The sequence below is a fragment of the Neodiprion lecontei genome, chromosome 3, assembly GCF_021901455.1.
Source record: "Neodiprion lecontei isolate iyNeoLeco1 chromosome 3, iyNeoLeco1.1, whole genome shotgun sequence".
NCBI classification, from domain to species: domain Eukaryota; kingdom Metazoa; phylum Arthropoda; class Insecta; order Hymenoptera; family Diprionidae; genus Neodiprion; species Neodiprion lecontei.
Genome location: NC_060262.1, coordinates 3,765,606 through 3,785,344, shown reverse-complemented (window position 1 = coordinate 3,785,344; position 19,739 = coordinate 3,765,606). Strand labels below are relative to the sequence as shown.

The 19,739-nt window shown below is 36.7% G+C and overlaps 1 protein-coding gene across 3 annotated transcripts in view; it reads left to right on the top strand.

Moving 5' to 3' along the window:
- The first annotated feature begins 531 nt into the window (after positions 1 to 531).
- The window catches only part of LOC107227254 (octopamine receptor beta-2R), a 169,405-nt gene continuing 150,197 nt past the window's right edge, over positions 532 to 19,739 (top strand). For all 3 annotated transcript variants that reach the window (XM_046733602.1, XM_046733601.1, XM_046733600.1), the window contains exon 1: positions 532 to 1,224. The gene's annotated coding sequence lies outside the window, so the exon portion shown is untranslated. The remainder of the gene's footprint in view (positions 1,225 to 19,739) is intronic.

The window sequence follows — 19,739 nt, the reverse complement described above, 5'->3', positions numbered from 1 at the left end:
CGCAACACCGGATTCCCGTCGTCGATTAGAAATTAAAAAATGCCGGACGGCCTCGCGGAAAGCTCGAAGCTTTTCGAAAAGAGATAAAAAAAAAAAAAAAAAAAAAGACTCAGACCCTCGGTGTAAAAAATTTCAAACGTCACCCGACGAATTTTTCATCTAGAAAACAGGTCGAGCGTTTTCTCGGTGTTGTTTTTTTTTTTTGTTTTTTTTTTTTTTTTCTCACCTCCTCGATACCTTTGTCTACTCCGTTACTGTTGTTCTTGTCGTTGTTGTTGCTTCACCGTAAGATGGAAGTTGAATGACGACTTGAAGTAAACGATAAAAAAAGAAAAAACACACATGGCGAAGAACAATTTTCTTTTCTTTCGTGGTTGATTTTTTCTTTTTTTTTTTTTCTCATCACGCCTTCTTAATTTTTCCGATCAAATTTCTTTGCGTGGAAGCGTGAATTAATTTTTTTTTTCCCCTCAAGTGCTTCGATCTGGTCAAATTTATTTTTCTGTTTTTTTTTTTTTTCCAAACAATTTTACTGTAATATGTATTATAAATTTATAATATTAAAGAAATGTAATAACGAATAAAAACCGAATGAAGATAATTTATCGATGTTGTGTAACTGGCGAGGTAGAAAAAAAAAGAAACTTTTCATTGTACAACTTTGCTTAAACTGAAGTAAATAATAACAACAATAATTATAATAATATTAATAATAATAATAATAATAATAATAAAACGAGAAATAACGTCGTGTGATTATCGCAGAAAATATATGACGCGAATTTGATAAGTTGCGAGGGACATGTAAAAAAATTTCGATGCGAAATATGAAAATAAAATTCCAAAATGGCGATGTGACGATGATACGAACGGCGAGTGGGTGAAAAAGCTCCGTTTAAAGAGTAATGGAGAAAAATGAATTTATCATCAGTCGGAAATTCACCGGCAATATAATTGTGACACTTCGTTGCCGGTAACGTGACTGATAATTTAATTGAAGAGAATATTGACGTATATTTAACGTTGATTATCGAGAGTGATATTTTTGTGCAGAATGATAATTGAGCTTAAATTTTGATTGGAGAACAGGGACGAATATTTAGGGAACGAATGAAACGACGTTCAAACAAATCAAAATTCGTGCGACAAGATTTTCATCGTTGAACTGCACGCGTGCTTCTCAAGTTTGGCGAAAAGTGGCGTCGAGTTTGACGGCTGTGAGAGGTAAGAGATCGTTGTTAAATAACTTTGCGTATTGTGCGATATGCTGAACGGGGGAAAACTTCTTCGAACAGGGTTGGATATTAGATTAATCGTATTAAAATAGTTGAATAATTTTAGTGGATCATTTTACAAAAATTGACAGATTATAATGCAGCCTTCGAAAAATCTGTGGTTGATTTTTTGAAATTTTTCTTGCACTTTCTTACAATCAAATTGGACGCATTTGTGTGTCGGAATTGCACAGATCGTGAGAAACAAATACGCGAAAAGATGGTTAGAAAATCGATGTTTGTTTTCAACTTTTAGCCGGGATATTTGCGAACATTTTTATTCCTGATGTTGATTATGCCGTTTCTGGTACTTGGAATTGTGTGAAATATAAATTTCTTCCCACCCACCTCGAATTTTTTATAAATTAATGTTAATAATTAAAGATACTGCAAATTTTGTTATGCCAAAATTTGTAAAAAAGAGAAATCATGATAATTCTGAAGATATATTTTGAGTATCAAGTAGAATAAAATGAAAACTATTTAAAAATTATACGCAATATTTTACAGTGAGAATTTTAACAATTTTCAGGCTTCAAAATGACTGAAATAAACAAAAAATTTTACGACGAATATTTTCGGCTGACAAATTTTCTTTCTCCACTTTCCGTCCGTTGATTCAGATTTCCATTTTCCCGCATCCATAAAACTTACACGAGTACTTGTCAATATTTTATTTAAGATTCGTTGAAATCTTTGTAAAAAAAACTACACTTTAACGAAAAATAATAAAAATATAGTACCTAATAAAAAGATAAGTTCAGCTGAAATTATACAAAATATGGTTAAATGAATCAGAATTACGCTTTAAAGTTCTGAGAAATCGAGAATTTTTTTTTACCTTTTTTTTTTTTCTCACAAACAGGAAATAACGGTCTGATTAAAGGTGTGGATATGCTTTGAACTTCGAGTCGTTAATTCCTTCTCAAAAGTTCACCGAGGTGCAATAATTAATTTCCATACCTAAAGGTGACACAGCGCGTGAAAAGGTACGTGGCTGCTTATGACTGTGTTGCATGTGAATTTTCATATCTGCCGTCCCACTTGTTAGGCAAAATTTACCGAGAGAGAGAGAGAGAGAGAGAGAGAGAGAGAGAGAGAGAGAGAGAGAGAGAGAGAGAGAGAGAGAGAGAGAGAGAGAGAGGCAAAACGGAATGAAAACGAATGGAGAAAAAGGAAAACAAAAAACAAAAGAAACCTTTTCCTCTCTTTGTTTCAATTATAAAGGCCTTCATTCAAAGAGAATACCAGATTTAGGTAACTTTGTTGTATGGATGTTGTAAAAAAATACAGAAAATCGGCCGTATTGGAACTTTTTTTTTTTTTTTTTTGGCGATCGCGATTTATTTTTTCATATGTATTTATTATACCTTTGAAATTTCGCGAACTCGCTTCAGCTCGCGGAATGAGAGAAATTTTTAAACACTAGACTGTGAAAAAATTATAGTCTTACGGTAAACAACAAGAAAAAAAAAAAAAAACAAACAAACAAACAAAAAACTAACACAACGGATTTCGTGCACAGGAGAAGAATTTTTCGGGCTACTTAATACTATCGAAAAAAGTTTCGCACAATCAATACTGATCTCGTTATCGTGTCTACGAATATTTGGCTTGAAGAATAACGAAGTGTTTCGAGAAGCGATTGGCGAAGGGTAAAATTCTATGTAGCATTGCATAAAAATATTTGAATTTAGATACATATGTGAAAGATTTGAATAAATTTTTCGGGAATTTTAGATAGACTCATTTATTTATTTCTTTCTTTCTTTTTTGTTTGTTTAGAATTGTTATTCTCCGCGGATTTTGAATCCAGAACAAATGACTGTGAGAATATGTTTTTTTAGTTAAGAGCGTCACGGAGAACTTGATGTAATCTTATGAAAAATTTATAAACTTGTTTTTTATTTTTTCGAAAAGCTCGACACTTCTTTAAGACTATTCAAGACTATTTTGTTGCATGATTGAAGGAATTTAGAACAAAATTAAAATTACTAACATTTATTTTATAGGGTGGTTCTAAGAAAATTTTTATTTTCAAACCATCGATTAATCAAGAATTTCAATTAAAATGGTATAGGTACCTTTAAGAGTCGAAAATTCCAAGCCCCGAGAAATCCCGGGGGAATTCAATTATCCGACTAGACTTTCGGTGGGGAAAAGATACCCAAGAGATCAAAGCTGTAATTTATATATATATATTTTTTTTTTTTTTTATCGGTGATTACGCCGGCCAACAAAAAATTTTTTTTTCCATATTTGTGCCTGGGTTGAGTTAATTCTTTTTTTTTTTATTTTTCACGCTTAAAAACAATGGAAAAATATATGAACCCTACTTTCAAATTTGCTCTTGTAGTCTTGGGAGAAATAACAACGATTTAATAATTTCGCTAGTAAAAGTCTTCAGAAATTTTCTACCTAGGATTCGTGCACGTCATTATTATATATTAGATTTTATGAAAAAGCTTGATTTTGCAGCCAGGAGGTTTCTGTTTAAAAATTCATTAAAATCTATGATTTCAATTATTCAGCTACTATAAAACCGAAACAATATTGTTTTTTAATAAAAGTGATTTAAATGCGAAACTGAAGTTTATTCAATTGTTATTTATAACAAATGTTTGAGGAAATAAACAATTTTTTCAAAATCTTGAATATCGTTCTGGTTTCTTCGAAAGCAAACCTCAACAGCTAATAAAACCGTTTATTCATTTGTTTATTTATTTTTGTCCTAAGAGCTACGTGGAGGAAATCAAAATTTTACATCTGTAATCCAGATTCAAAATTCGTGTTGACCGGTGTTATCGGGTCCGACGATTAATCTCAATTCGTAGCGAAGCCGAGACTCGCTGATTCGATGCGAGCTCGTCACGTCATTCTGTGAAAAAGGGAGATGAGAGCGTGAAAATTGAACGACCCTTATAATACCCGGCGTAGTTTTCACGTCTCCATCCACACTCACCGATGATCGATCACCTTCGAGCTTCTAACGACGCGGCCAATATAAACAACCGTTTTAGTTGACAGCGACGAGCTTTTCCCCAGTAATCGTCGCCAATCGTTTACAAACGCTACGCGCCACTCGACGAGCTACGATATATCTGTGAAAATGTCTTCAGTTTCTTTGGCATAAAAGTCGTTTCCATTCCTGTCAATTTTTACCGTCGAAAATCACTGAATCAATGATCGATGTGGTGAAACTTTGACGTGTATGTAAGGAAGTTTTAACGGCGTTACAATTTCATTTGTTGTAGTAAGTAGAAAAATTGAGTAAAACAGGCATCGCTCAAAGAATTGTTTGAATATTGTTGGAATTAGGAAAAACGAGGTGCGCGTAACCATTTTGCAATTTTGTCGACTTTTTCGAATATCATGGAACTGGTGAAAAATTCTGAAATATCTTCGTCGGTTATTATTAGATTTGCTTCTGCTGGTAAAAAAAATTTCAGGGAGTCAGAACTCCCTTGATACTAATTCTGCATCGTTTACAACAAATTTTTAGAAAGCAAGGATGTGAGGTAAAAATTTTAATCAAAATTGGCCAACTCCAAAATGCTGTATTTTCTTTTTCTTTCTCCAGTGAAATTGTGTATCATCCAATTTAGCTAAAAATAAAATTCATCTTCAGAACTGCGCTTTTCCTGCTCCGTCTTTTGTTATGAATTATTTCCATCATCTAAGAAATATTATTACCGAATCGTTTTGAGGAATATCTTTTCGGGAGTTTGCGAATCAAGTGTATCAATTATTTTCTCCACATACTTCGAAGAAGTGAAAAAAATCCAGTCAACACCTTACGCTTTCCTGAAATTCATAATGAAACGCAAATCTTAGATATCCGATTAAAATACCGATTCATTCATAGATTCAGCAGAAAAATATGATTTTCAAGAATCGATAATGACTTTGGTGTAAACAGAAACGAACGATAAAGTCCGATATTAATCATGACCGAATATCAGTGAAATTGGCATGGAACGCACCGTATACACGTGTTCTACATCCAACGGTGTGATAAATTTCGTACGTCATTGCGGGCTGGGCTACAATGCGTTTCTCTGTCTGGATTCAGGGTTCATCCACACAGCCACCGGTTTCAGGGGACCAACCTTCTCACTCGTTGCTCGGTTTCAATGGAAACCTGATCCCCAGGATCCGGGATTTTGGTTCGTAATATCGAGGCATCTGCGACCGCGGCAGGCTTGTACTATCCTGTAGGATAAAGAGTAGGAAGGGGTTGGATCATGGATCATGATTATCGTGATACTCGGTGTTAGGCTGAAAAAGCTGACCATCCTTTTTGCGAAATTAGAAAAATGATTCAATTTTTTGGAACGGGTTGTTATTTTTTATACCATAATACCGTTATTTTCCAATTCATTTTTTTTTATTCATTCATCTACGTCATACTTTTCTTGAATCATATTATTCGACGCAATGAGAAATTCATTCAAAGACTACCCGCGAACGTATTTTGCAAACTGTTTTTTGGCTCGTCTTGTTCGGGAAATTAAATTCCTCGTGCCTTTGGGCGAAGAATTATAACTAGCATCTTTTATACCTGATTTTTTTTATAATCAAAAGGTTCAGGGTACCGTTTCAGATTTGAGACAATTGCTGCAAAAAATTTTGGACAAAATTAAAAATAATGTGGGTCAGACGTTGGTTGGATTCGCATGGAATTACCCATACATATGTTTTGTCCATTGTTGTAATTAATTCCGGCATATTTTCGTGGGTCAAAGTTTGAGAACAAATCTTCTCAGAGATCTTCAACATAATTAAAAATCCAGTTTCAACGATAGAAATGAAATTTTGAGCTTATCCTTAGTTCAAACTGTCTAAAACATGTTGATTGCGAAATGATCAGCATTCATCGGCACGCAATGTCTTGGCAATGAAGAATCATCGTCGGGAAATAGTTATTTCGAAATTTTGAGAAGGTCTGAAATGCGGTAGATTTTAACGTAACGCAGCGAAACATGTTTATATTTGAAAAATTTGACAAAGTCATTATAAATTTGCAAAACAGTTATTTTTCCCCTCAATGTTTCGTTACGTTAACGTTGCCATCTTCAGCTTTGTCAAGAGTGAAAACAAAGCCGAGAAAAACCTAATCTTCTTGATACGTAACGTAGCACAATTTTTATTTCTTTTATTTTCTTAAAAATTCTACAGTTTGAGATTTTTTATGACGAAAGAAGTCAGTTGACAATTTTTAATCAGTAAGGCTCTAATTTCAATGATAAATAACCTCACTGAAATAAATTCTACTTTTAATGGTAATTTCCTTTTTAAACGTTGTTGTTAAAAATTTTCCATTCCTCATCTTGTGAGAATAAAAATTTTCGACTTGCATTAAAATTGATTTGTGAGCTAAGAAATTCAAAATTCAAAATTCTTAAAAAAAAAATTGGTTCATAAAAACGAAATGGTTAGGCGTGCCTCATTTTTCGTAATTCCAACGATATTCGAACAATTTTTTTTTAACGATACCTGTTTTACCGAATTTTTCTACTTACTACGACAAATGAAATTTTTCTCAGTGAGTCTAATAACGCATATCTATAATAGATTAGATTTCCCTCGATGTTGTATCACGTAATGTAGCGTATCTCTAAGCATGGATTAATTTCTAGGGATGACATCAGGTATATGTATACATACATGTACCTACACACACACACATATATATGTATATATGCATGTACAGGGTAAGCGAATGTAACGAGGCGGCGAGATATTCCCGGTGGCATGATCTCCGAGCAGCTACGCACTACAATCAACGGCGGGAAACCTCTTGGCGCAGTTGACTGAGCTAATGCCCGTGAATTCGGAACCCTAGATCATGAAACTGTCTCCACCAGGGTCGTCGGGAAATTTCTGGGGGCGGTTTTGAAGGCCGGATTGGCCGGGCTTATAAACAGCGCGGCGCGACTTCTTCGCGTAGATTCTTCGTTTCTTTCCCTCGGGAGGAACCCGGGGCGCTGGTGCTTTCGGATAAACGAAAAAAAGACCATTTCGACTGCGTCCCGCTGGGAACGCCGGGCAAAATTGCTCGATCAAAAATTATCGTCTCAGAGATTTCGAGCCGCCGGATACCCGGCACCATTTTCAATTCGGATTTCTTTCCTTCACCCGAATCACCTCTGACTCGAAAATGCAAATTCCAAATTCAGCCTGCGATTCTTCGCAAGGACAATCCTTCGAACATCGGATGAGCTCTCATCTTGTTCCGTTAGATGTCCGGAATAAGGTAAGGAAATTTGAAAAGAAAAAGGTAGAACGCGGTGATGTGACGTTTTATTTTTTTCTGGTGGTTTAGAAATTTCGGTCCAAAGTTTTGAAAGCGGTTGGAAAACAGAATTATTACCTTCAAAATTTTTTCCAATTATATTGACCGATCATGACCCTTCGTATTTATACGATTCTCTTCGTATCTTTGTATCTTTGAAGAAAAGAAGAATTAAGAATAGAACAAAATAAGGATGATGAAAATAACGTTTGTTTCAGCTTTTGGTTAGGGTGAAATTTTCCCAAGTTTTCGGGAGCTGTCAGAAACGACCGTTCGCATTGACAGAAAAATACGGTGTAAAGATAAATCTTTTAAAATGAAAAGTAGGTCATACGGTATGTGTGAGAGACGGAAAACCGCGAATTCCATTCGGCGTTTTCTGTCTTTCACAATCAGCGATCCTCAACTTCTGCTTTGACCGGTTGAATACGTCAATGAATGAACGCAGGAAACATTCTTAATAAGATACGAAACACAGTAGCGAGTCACTGCATGCATCGTTCATTCAGGTTCATAAGCTTTCATCGATGAATGCATTATACAAGATATTATGTACACGTAAAGCGATAAAATCGAGATTTGGAACGATTGAAACTGCACGAATCTGCGTATTTGTCCTGCCGCATCGAAGTTATATTTTCAACAGAGTCGCACAGATTCTGCGATGTATTTCGTCGGCAGGGAAGAAGATTTTCTTTTAAAGGAAAAAATTGTTTGTACAGCGAAATATGCGTAATTTTTTGCATCAATTTACTTCACGTGTAATTAATCCGTCTCTCAAGTAAACGGGTGATTTTATTCTCAAAAATCGAAGAGGAAAATTAACAAAAGGTTGTAAATGCCATTTTCATTTTGGTCTAAATCATTTTTTTTTATTCCGAAAGTACGTATGCGCCAATGTTTTTTTTTTTTTTCTTCTTTTTTTTTTTGTAAATGGTGCTCAAAGCCTTTTTTTTATATCTCGACACGTCGCGAAATTGATGATTAACGAGCGGCGCGGAAGAAAACCAAATTTGTTTTCACATGATCGACTTTAGATACCGTGTATAAGTAATTCTGATGTTTTAACGTAAGGTTTAAATGCTTTTTTAATTTGTACGGGGGAATTTCGTATCCATTCGACCTCACTTTTTAATATCTTCAGCGAAAGCAGACCGAGATACTTGCGGTCTCATTAGTCGAGTTCGCCGGGTAAGCGAAGGCATAAAAATGACTTGACCGAACTGTGCAAACCGTTTTTCCTACCTTTTATCAGTCCCGTGCTTAAAAGCAGTGAGTTTCTTCTCAGTGACGGGATTATTAGCCAAGCCGAAGGGCGTATGCAAACAGCTGGTAAAAAACTGTACCAAAAGACATTTCAACTGCGGACGGTGAAAAAACAGGCGAAATACATCCGATGATTCGTATTCAAAATTGGTATAACGTTTCGATGTTGTTAATAAGAATTATTACAGCCTTTTGCAAACGTAGATTCGTAAAAATGCTTGGGATCGTGGAGAAATCATTCGAAACGAGGTGTCGTTTCTTTTCTTTGACGCTTTTTTGAAAAATTTCTCAGACAAGATTGGAAATTACGAGCCATGAACTTTGAGGGCAGAATTAATTGACACTGAAAATGTGAGAATTTAATTTCTTCAACGCGGGTTTTAGAGCAGATTATTATAGCAGAAATTGAGCAACAGTTTTCCCGAAGCTAGCAGCGGCTTTCCGCTGGAGGGGAAATTGAAAATGTGAAGAACCGTAATTCGGAATGTGCGAAAGCATCGACTATCCTGACGAATGAAAAGCCAGGGAGCTGGGCGAAGATTTCGTTAGGGAATTCGAGTGTCTCGGGGAAGCTACAAGAACCAGTCCAGGGTCCACGGCTCAGTACACTCGGGCGAATTCCTATACCTGGATTAATTAACGGGCCATAGTGATGAGTGCCGGCTGGCAATACGAGCCTAGAATGAATAGATCCCGGCTTTTGATGCGCTTGCTGACGCTGCTGGGCAAACGGCTCTCGTATAGGATGTGAACTCGATTCCATTCACATTTTAATTCGTTCAACTTTCCGTTATACCCGTTTGCCCTGAAACGAAATCCATTTTTGCAATCCCAATTCGCGATCCGCGCTCTATTTCGAACCCGCAATTATCAACGATCGAATTCTCATCAGTTTTCACAGATTCTATTCAAACGCGAACGTTTCTTGCGTACGCATTTATATCAATTAAACTCCAACTCACATATTTTCTAATCGATAACTTGGACTAGGATAGATAGGCGTGTTCGACACTCGACGATAGCTTCGAAATGCGGAGTCTAATTTTTCGGAACTGATTTTCAAAAAACGAAGTATCCCTTGATATATCGTAACTCTGGCATAAAATATCCTGTAATAGATTCCAATAACGTTCAAAACGTAGTCGGAAACTTTAACTTCGTCCTGAGACTTGTTTCACGACTCTAGCGCATTCCGTTCTCGAGTTTTAGTTCGTCAAAAAATGCTGACGATTTAGCATATTTCAAACATTCGGCATGTTTCAACAAATCGTAACTAAGAAACGGATAATGACAAGTAGACAGGACTAGGATAGATAAACGCCGTTAACACTCGACTCTAGCTTCAAAATGCGGAGGTTCCTTTTTTTGAAATTGATTTTATTACATTATATTGATATTAATTGATCGCTTTAAGCTCGTTGAAAGACGCGCCGTATAATTATATCGACGTATCCTGGAATCCGTCAGGATATTGAGACGTATGCGAAGCCAATCGCGTTACCTTTTTGTACTTTCCCCCGATTCTACCGTCCCTTTTCCATCGTTTTTCCCGATCGCGCTTCGAGGTACTTATTGCCCGGAGTTGCTTTGAGTCGGGCGTAATTAACACCGTAGGTAATATTGCTCGTCGAGAAGGACGAGGAGGCGTCGAGCTTTCGCCGACGCGGCGTTGAGAGAAATTGCTCCGGCACATCCTGCAGGCATTATTATAGACATTGTTCGCTGCGAATTCCGTGCTCGAAATTCTGAGCCCGAAGATCCTAATTGACAAAGGATCAATCACGACGTCGTGTGGGAAAATTCGATCGGCTGCAGCGTTATAATCATACAGGCCCGAAAGTATTGGCACTGTAATCAACGCTGATTGGTAATTAATCACGCCGCTCTGCATCGTACAATTTTGGTAATAATTTACCGAACCTAAGCACGTTTCATGCGGAGAACAACCGGCTTTAGACTAACGATCGGCCAGCCCTCGAGCTTCCAATTCTCACACTGTGGGTTCCAAGTTTATAGGACAAAAATAAGAAAAAAAAAAAAACTATCCTTTTAGAATGATCCAAAAAACCTCCGTCTACCAATTTCTACCAAAATCGGAAGATTCTTAGGTATTTTTCCGCCGTATTGAACCGCCATTTTGGATTTCGCTAATCTGACCTCGGATTCGTGATGAATGACCCAAAAAACATCACGGTAGCAATTTTCATTCAAATTCATTCATCTATTCTCAAGATATCGTCATTTTTATTCAATTTTTTGAAATTTTGTTATTTAAATAAGTGAAAAAGTAGTGAACCGATCGAAGTTAAAATCTAATCAGTTTCGAGTTCAGAAAAAACGCGTCGATTCAGAACAAAATCATTGAAATCCGGTGACTCGGTCTCGATATGTCGTCGCATAAAAAAATTCATCACGTACATACAGGCACGAAGAAGACATCCGTTCGAAAATGATCGAAGGTGATTCCATGGATCTTGAAACGTCGACGTGTAGTAAAAACTCGACTTTTTACTCTCGGAGTGGTTACAGTTAAAAGATAACAATCGTCGAAAGACAAAAGTGCCTCTTGTGTAATTTAAGCTCAAGGGTAAATGATTGCGGAAGGGAAATCGAACGTCGAAAATTTTCATTTTAGCAACTTTATTCGGAACAGTCGAACGAATCGAATGCCGCCGGAAGAATGCTCCATATAAATGGCTCATGTACGCGACTGACTGACGGTCGTAAATTTAATTTAACAGCTGAGCAGAGGCTCGACTCTACGTCGGTGAGAAAAATTTTAAAATTCAAACCGAACGGGCCAAGCATCCGGATGCGTACGTGGTGCAGCTCTCGCAGTCATTTTTCAATTTTTTTTTATTACCATGATTTCATCTCTCGGGCTTTATGTCGAGCTGATTGAATTTCGTTTTACATATACGTGAAATTGTATCCCTGATTTACACGAGTTTTCATCATTTTCGTTTTAACGATGTCGAATTTCGCGGAAAAAATTACTGCGATACTTGTCATTGGAATGGAATCGATATGCTTGATTTTGGTTCGATTTTGTTGGAAAATTAAATTTCATAACTGTATTCTTTCCTATTCCGGTGAGCATAGAATCAGTGATTGTACAGGGCTCGAAGGGTGGAGAAGAAAATCGTATTTATCGAAAGCTGTCGAGGACGAAGGATCTCGACGGAATTCCAGCTGTACCTGGGCGTTCGTTAATATGCGTAAAGTAAAGCCCATTTTGCATTTAAATACCGCGAGGCTAGAAGGGAGGAAGGGCTGATTCAATTCTTCGGATTAATACGGAGATGCAACGTATTATATTTAAATTATCCGTCTGAACGATCTCGAAATTTGAATTTTTAATTCAACCGACGGCTTTCAATCGGTACAATCATTTCCTTTTTTTTTTTTAGTCATCTTTTTTCTAATCATTCGCTACGGGCATTTAATTTGAAACGCGTAACGACGATAATATGTTTCTGTAACAAAAAAAAAAAAAAAAAAACAAAACGCGCAACTTATTTCCACAGCAGATTGTAACGAAATAATCCGTTTGTTCAACGTGAATTGCTAATGAGAAAATTATCCGTCGTCATGAACGTAACCTCAAAAATTTTCACAGTTGTCATAATATTTGTTGACTTGTTAATTGGGATTTTATTGGTCATTTAGCCATCTCAAAATTAATTGTGTACCAACTTTCATAATTTCATACTTCATTCATTGATTATTGTAATTTCTAACTTCGCTGGTAAAAAAACCACCGTCGAGTCACATTCGTATATCCTCGAGAATCGAATTTCCAAAATTTTCCAAAAAACGTTCGGCCACCTTCCTATCACCGTTTTGAGTTTCCAAGTCCTCGGAAATCTACCCCGAATAAAAGTCCTTCGTTCAATTCGTTTACACTTTGTTCCGAGACTCTCAGGACTAACCAAAATTTCTATTCGGAAGGTTCTCGGGGATCGGTGAGTCGGATCCGGAAGTAGAATCGGTATACAAGGGGACTTTGCGCGGGGGCGTAAACCAGATCCTGTCCCGGCCATCGAGGCGCGAAACAGCCGAGAATGAGGAACGGAAATGAAATGGGTGTTTGCAAACGGGATTCTGGCTGCATACAATCGCCGAATAAAGTTCGATCCGGAGGTCCTCGCTCTGGTAACGGAGAGGGAGGTTCACCCTCCTGATCGTACGAATTGAACCTGGCATTAAACGAGCTCGCTGGTTCGCCAGCTGTGGTCGCCTTGATCCCATGGCGTCGTTAACGTTGCGGGTACCTTCCCTGTCCCTTTGTGTGTAGTTTCCGAACGCGCCGTCCTGGAACCGCACTTTGTCAGCTCCCGGGTGCCCTGGAAACCCGGGGCAGAGCTTTCAAAGTCACGAATTAAGGGAAAGATGCGGCAACTCGCTGCAAGGACCCTTTTACTTTTACCTAGTCCTTCACCGCAGACAATGTAATCAAGGAGTTCCCTCGCGTTCGTCCTTCACTTTGTTTTCTCCCTCCGTCTCTCTCTCTCTCTCTCTCTTTCTCTCTTGTCGCTCCTTGCTCGATCCAGGATCCTTTTTGCAAGCACTGAAATTACCGCGGTAAAAACGAATCGGTCTCGGGTCAGGGAATCCAACGAGACGAAACATTCGAGAAGGATAAAAATTTTTTTCATATAAATACAATTTAAAGTGATTTGAATACTCAATTATTAACGATTTCAGATCATTTGTCGTGAAAAAGCACGCGTGTTTTTTTTTTTTTTCAATCAATATCGAAAGCACGTCGCTTCACTCAATTCAATGCATCGTATATGCATTGAGAAAAATATTTATCACGATGTGTGTGAAAATAAGATATTCGACCGTATGAAATGCTCGTTTCTGTATCTAAAAATTATGCGATTTATTCAAATTTCTTCAATGTTCACGATCGGTTCCGTTGTACCAGTTTTTTAAATGGTAAAAGGATTACGGAAAAAAGACGGAAAAAATTATAAAGTTTGAATAGCCGATCAAGTTTCGAATCCACGCGATGTAAGACGAACTTGATACTCAAAATTACGTACAGCTTTTATGCTTCCAAAAGTAAAACCGTTTACACGGATGTTTAGTTGAATATTGGCCCGAGTCTTTGAGTTACAACATATATTATTAAAGTAGGCATATTTTCGTTCTCTTTGATCTTAAAGGGAGGAATATGTTATCCGAGGATAAAAAAAAGGGAGGGGGAGGGGGAGAGACGGAGCATTGGGTAAAAAGAAAATATTGAGGGTTAAAGGAACCGTGAAATTAATGAAACGACGCACGTGAATTTGTTCGAATAAATATAAGCCGGTCAAACGAATTACCATCTGTTCATATTCTCCTAATTGATGTTTCTAGCCAATTTATTTTTCTCCGCTCTGCAGCTTCATTACACTCGGTCTGGCTGTAGTTGATTTTTATTTTTTATTTTTTTTTTCCCCACTCATCCCCCTTTTATACCAGATTTATTTTTTTTCGATGGTTATTCCGATTATTTTTATAAAAACACTGGCTGCGGGTGATTGAATTGAACTTCTACGATTGCGGATATCGAAAAGTAGGATCGAGGCCGTTTCTACGACATGACAAAAGCCGTGGTAACAATTCGCAGAGAAGTAATCCCAGGCTCCTGTAATTAGGAAACTTTCACGAGAACAGCTCGCTTTGTCAAATAGAATGAAATTTATACTCCAGAGTTTACAAATTCCAAAATTTTCACCTCACTAAATTTCTACACATTCTCGGCTTGTGTGAATATTCTGGAATGCGTTGTTGAATGCTGAATTCAACGGAAAATTAACAAGATTTAATTTAGGGTAACGTGAAGTGTTGGAGGTTATCTACACATGTTTTATCTACACAGTTTTTTACATTATACTTTTTTTTTACGTGAAAATTAAAAAAATAACAACCCAGAATCAGGTTGTAATTTGAAGAAAAAAAAAAAAAAAAGCGGTTGATTTATTCAATCGATAATTTACAAGTTACGTAATTGCAATATGTCCAAATTTTCTTACTGTCAAATACGAAATGCGTTGAATAGCTAAGAAATTTATCGCGTTGCGTTAGAAGGTGATAAAATAAAAACGTTAAAAACAAAAAACAAAAAAAAAAAAAAAGAACACGGCGAAACGGCATAAACTCTTTGCAAATATTTTTCGGTGTTAAAATTGGACACTCTTTTTAAAAATTCGTACGTATGGAAAAATGCCTTCGCCAAGTTCCCGCAATGCGAAATCTTTTCAAAGCTGATATTTCCGAACGGTGAAAGGTAAGCTCGTTAATGATTTGGTCATCGTGCGATAGGGATTTTAATTACCGACACGCCGAAGAGGCGAGCGCGGTGATTAAATATTTTTTGGAATATCGGGGATCGTTTTGTGCAAGCGAAACCCCGGAGGCTGGATAACCGCAACTCCCGTTTACGAAGGCTACAGTGCGACGAGTTGCCAAAGCTGGACTCTGAGCTTGCGGCGAATCCGGGATAACTGTTTGCTCCCCGGGGTGCCGTGAGTTTGTCATAGGTTCTCATACACACGCCTCCGTGGAAAAACCTGTTCACCAACTCACGTTCGAATTTTACACTACACGCACGTAAAGTACGAGCTTAGAAGCTCTTGTCGGGCGTACAGTCTGCCGGAAAAAGCGTCGGCGTAATATCGAGGTGAAATAAAGCTTGAAAAGCTGTCAATCGAGTTCGAAAAATTGGATGGAACCAAGACAGCGTGTCTCTTCAGTGTTGAAAGAATCTGACACAATTTTTCAACCGCAAAAGCTCGTTTATCACTCATTTCGTGGAAATTTTTACTGTTGATTTTTTGAATATTTTCAGTACCAAAAACGTATCGTTTTGAGTTGAGCTGAAACACCAATTAATTCATAATTTTTATTTACGCCGAAGAAATCGTCGGGTTCGAGAATTTTTGGACGAATCTTATTAGCTGGATTGCGTGATATGAACGAAAGAAAAAGTCCGGTAATTTAAGTGATTGGATCAATCTCGTCTCATCATTTATTAATGTCATATCAGACGCGGTAATTTAGCTCCCCCCCCCCTCTTATCAACTTTGTCGAGTCGATTTTTTTCAGAGCTGGAAAAAGTATCTTATCTAATATGAGAAAATATATAACAATTTACTCGTGAAACTTGGAGTGCTGTTCTTTAATGTGGTAGTTTCGGTGGCTTCTGCGTAAAGTAAGTCGGTCGAACAAAACGTGAAAAATCGAACGAAAAGTAAGACGGCGAAGTTGATTATTGTATGTGCCCAGCGACGCTAGGCCGAAGAGTGTAAGCCGCGTAAAAACTGGGCTTTAAAAAAAGCTTCGCCTTGCCGTAAAGCGCGAACTAAGAAAAAACAAAACTAACAAATGAAAGAATTGAAGGAAAGGTTTGAAAAATGTGTTTAAAAAAATTGGGAAAAAAAGAAAACCGTTACACCGAGAATCCACATCGAACATTCGTAATCCGAATACAGCTGGGCGACGATACTCAACGGCACTCTAATAAGCTCCTTACAACTTCCTCGTATTTTATTTGAAAACATAGGTATTTGTTATATTCGTCTTTCCAGCCCCGGTTAGTTACTTCGTAGCTTTTTATAACAACGAAGGATTTTCATCCTTCACGTTCCCATCGACGATCGACGAGCTTGGAACGAAAGTTCCCGATAAAAAGAATCGCCACGTCCACTCGTTTCCACTCCGTTGGGTCAGGTGTAATAAAGCGGTTTGCCAGCGAAAGGGCCAACAATTTTCAGATTCAGCTCATGCACGTTATTGGCTTGGTTCATTTATTTCCCCCCTTTTTATTAGTTTATTTTTTTTGTTCCTTTTTTTTTTTTTGTTTTTTTTTTTGTTTTTTCCTCGCGCCCCGTCATTCGTAACGAACGACTATACAGACCGAATTAATCCTCGCTCGTTTCAACGTTTTACGTTACAATTTTACCCCCTCTTTATCCCTAATTCGGCTGAATAACCGCCGATTCGAAATTTGCGGCACGTGTAATAAGATAAAGCGAGAAAATCGGTTCAGGAATTACTTTTTTGTGAATTCTCAGCAGACAGAAAAAACGAAAAATTTATAAAGTCTCGTTGTTGTTGCTTGAATATTACAATGTAGGTGGGTGTATGAATATATTAGGGACCAATTAGGGAGTTCATTTTATGTGATTAGATTTTATTTCATGGTGAATTTGTGATATTAACCCTTTTAGTCATAGTGGTAAGTATTCTTACCACCTATTTTATATCGATTTTTTTTTTTTTTTTTTTTGTACATTTAGAGAACTTTTCAAAATATTTAATTGTGGTTTTTTGTTATTTCTGATAATGTACTAGAAGGTTTTCAATGCTTGAGAGTAATTGTTGCGATATAATGTAAATTATTATTGCTAGGAAGAAATTTTTTGGAAAAAATCGTACGAATTGAAGGAATAATTCATTTCTGAGAAAGTTACCCCGCTACACATATACTTACATGTTTTACGTAAATTGAAAGTTTTTGATATCGCTGATTACGAATCTGAAATCAGATTTTGAAAATTCCGTACGACGAATCCAATCAGCCGACCCCGAAAACCCGTGCATAGATTTTTCTGACCTGATTTGATTAAATTTCCGATACATTGGATCCGCCACCTTGAATTTTTGAAATCTGATTTCAGATTCGTAATCAGCGATACCATAAGCCGAGAATACTATCCTGTTATAAAAGTTGACTCGGCACAATAATCTGAGACTCAAAGGTTTAATCAAATCATGTGCAACGAATTCGCTGAATGGAAAATATCGAAGCTTACATTTGAATTTACGTACTTTGAACTAACGTGTATTTGAATAAAATTTCTTTCTTTGAAAATACGCCAGCGGAATTACCGCGCGGAGATTTTAACGAGGATGCTGCAGAACGTAACTCATTTCTGTATTTCTGTTATTCCGCATGGGGTCAAGCTTCGGATTACACGTGCAGCTATGTATATTATGTATAAATACTTGCAGATTATTAGCGCCGAGGGGAATTCACCTGCTGTAAGCTGTTCTACTAGTCGTTCCGCTTTTCGCTTCTCCTGCTTTCCAACCTGTAATCATCTCGCTCTTATTCCCTTTACACGTGGGAAATAATCCGTAGTATTTTTTTTTCTTTTTTTTTTTTTTACGCCTGCAAATAGAAGCTTCACTTAATTTTTCCCAATGCCGATGACGATATTTCGCAACGTTAGAAGTTACTGTTATACATGCAAATACCGATGCAATCGTTAAAGCGAAATATCGCAAAATCATTGCGAATGTTTCCAACTTTTCACACAACTGTCGTCAGTTTCGAGAGACTTTTTTTCCACCCTCGAATAATCTGCTTTTAACCTTTATCCGTAATTAACACCATTTTTCATAAAAAGCATAATCTGACTCAGATTATCGATTTGATATTAAATCTACCGTGAAAGAGCTTCTGAAATTATTTCATCCACTGAATATTCATGAATTTCAATTACAGGAATACGAAGATATATGATTCAATTTATTATCAGCAGTATTCTGTAATTCAACATTGGCATTTACTTTAATTCGCTCGACGATAGAATGAAATTCGTTCTGACGTAGAATTTTTCTTTCGATTCGTTCAATACCTCTCATTGCCAATTTTATATTATAATTCAATTTGTCAATTACGCGATATATTCACAGTCACCTTATGATGAAACTAATCCTGATTAAACTCTGAAGGTGATAAAATATACATATTCTGTTGTCATTAAAAAAATTGGTGAGGTAATATTGCAATTATTTTTTGTAAAATACGCTGCATAGTTTCACAAGAGAAAATTCAGTGATCGTGGATAAGTATATTTGAAAAAACGTATTCGTCGATTAACGTCGGCGCAAAATAACAAGAAAATAAAACAAACAAAACAACTTGAGCTGTTATTTTTATTTGTGAAAAGATTGGCGCATCGCTTATAATCGATGCACAAAAAAAAAAAAATAAAAAAAATAAAAAAAAACACTGTACAGTTTTTCAAAAAACACGCAACATATCCCGAAATTTGTGCAGATTAAGTGAAATTCATTTACGTCAAGTAATTTGATTACGTCAAGTGCGGTTTAAACAAAGTAGGAATTATGATAATCCGGTACAAAATTTCTTTAATATACACACTGTTTACGATCAAGCTTTGCTACATACTCTATATATATATCAATGGCTGATAATCCCGCGGTTCAATTAAAAGCTACGGTGTTAAAAAAAAAGCTCCCCATCGAATCCAATCCTTCGAAATTCTCTAAAATATGCGATTCTTTTTTTTATATTTTTTTCGATTTAATGTCGCGGTTTCAAATGTAAAAAAAAAAAAGAAAACAACGCTATTTTCGAAGAGAATAAGGTCACGAAATTTAACAATTTTTTGAACTTACGACCGAAAAAAAAAAAAAAAAAGCTCAAGTCTTAAAATCGATGAACTTTTGACTAATTTGATATGATTTCAATTTTTCGTCAAACAAATACGTTATGGCAACTGTACCTGTTTACTTTGCACGCACAGGTAAAGTTGAAATTCCTTCGCAATTAATGTTAACTCCGGTCTAATTGTTCGACGTTGTATCTACGACCGTGTGTGTAACACATACATTATACATTTGCAAATGCATGCTACGCACGTGTCGTTTATAATAGTTAAACTCTGTTGCGAACAAAAGTTTGTCTGGCTGAGACGAGACCTCGGTATGTCAGATTTCGTTGCGGTCTGTTTAACATGGTAAAATCAAACTTGGGCTATTTCTGAACTTTGCAAAACCGCAGCTGTAAGGCTTGTGTAGCTGTGTCGTGGCGCAGTCCGCGGGTTAATTAACCGAGGCAATGGAGAAAAAATACAAGCAAAGAAAAAAAAATAAAAATA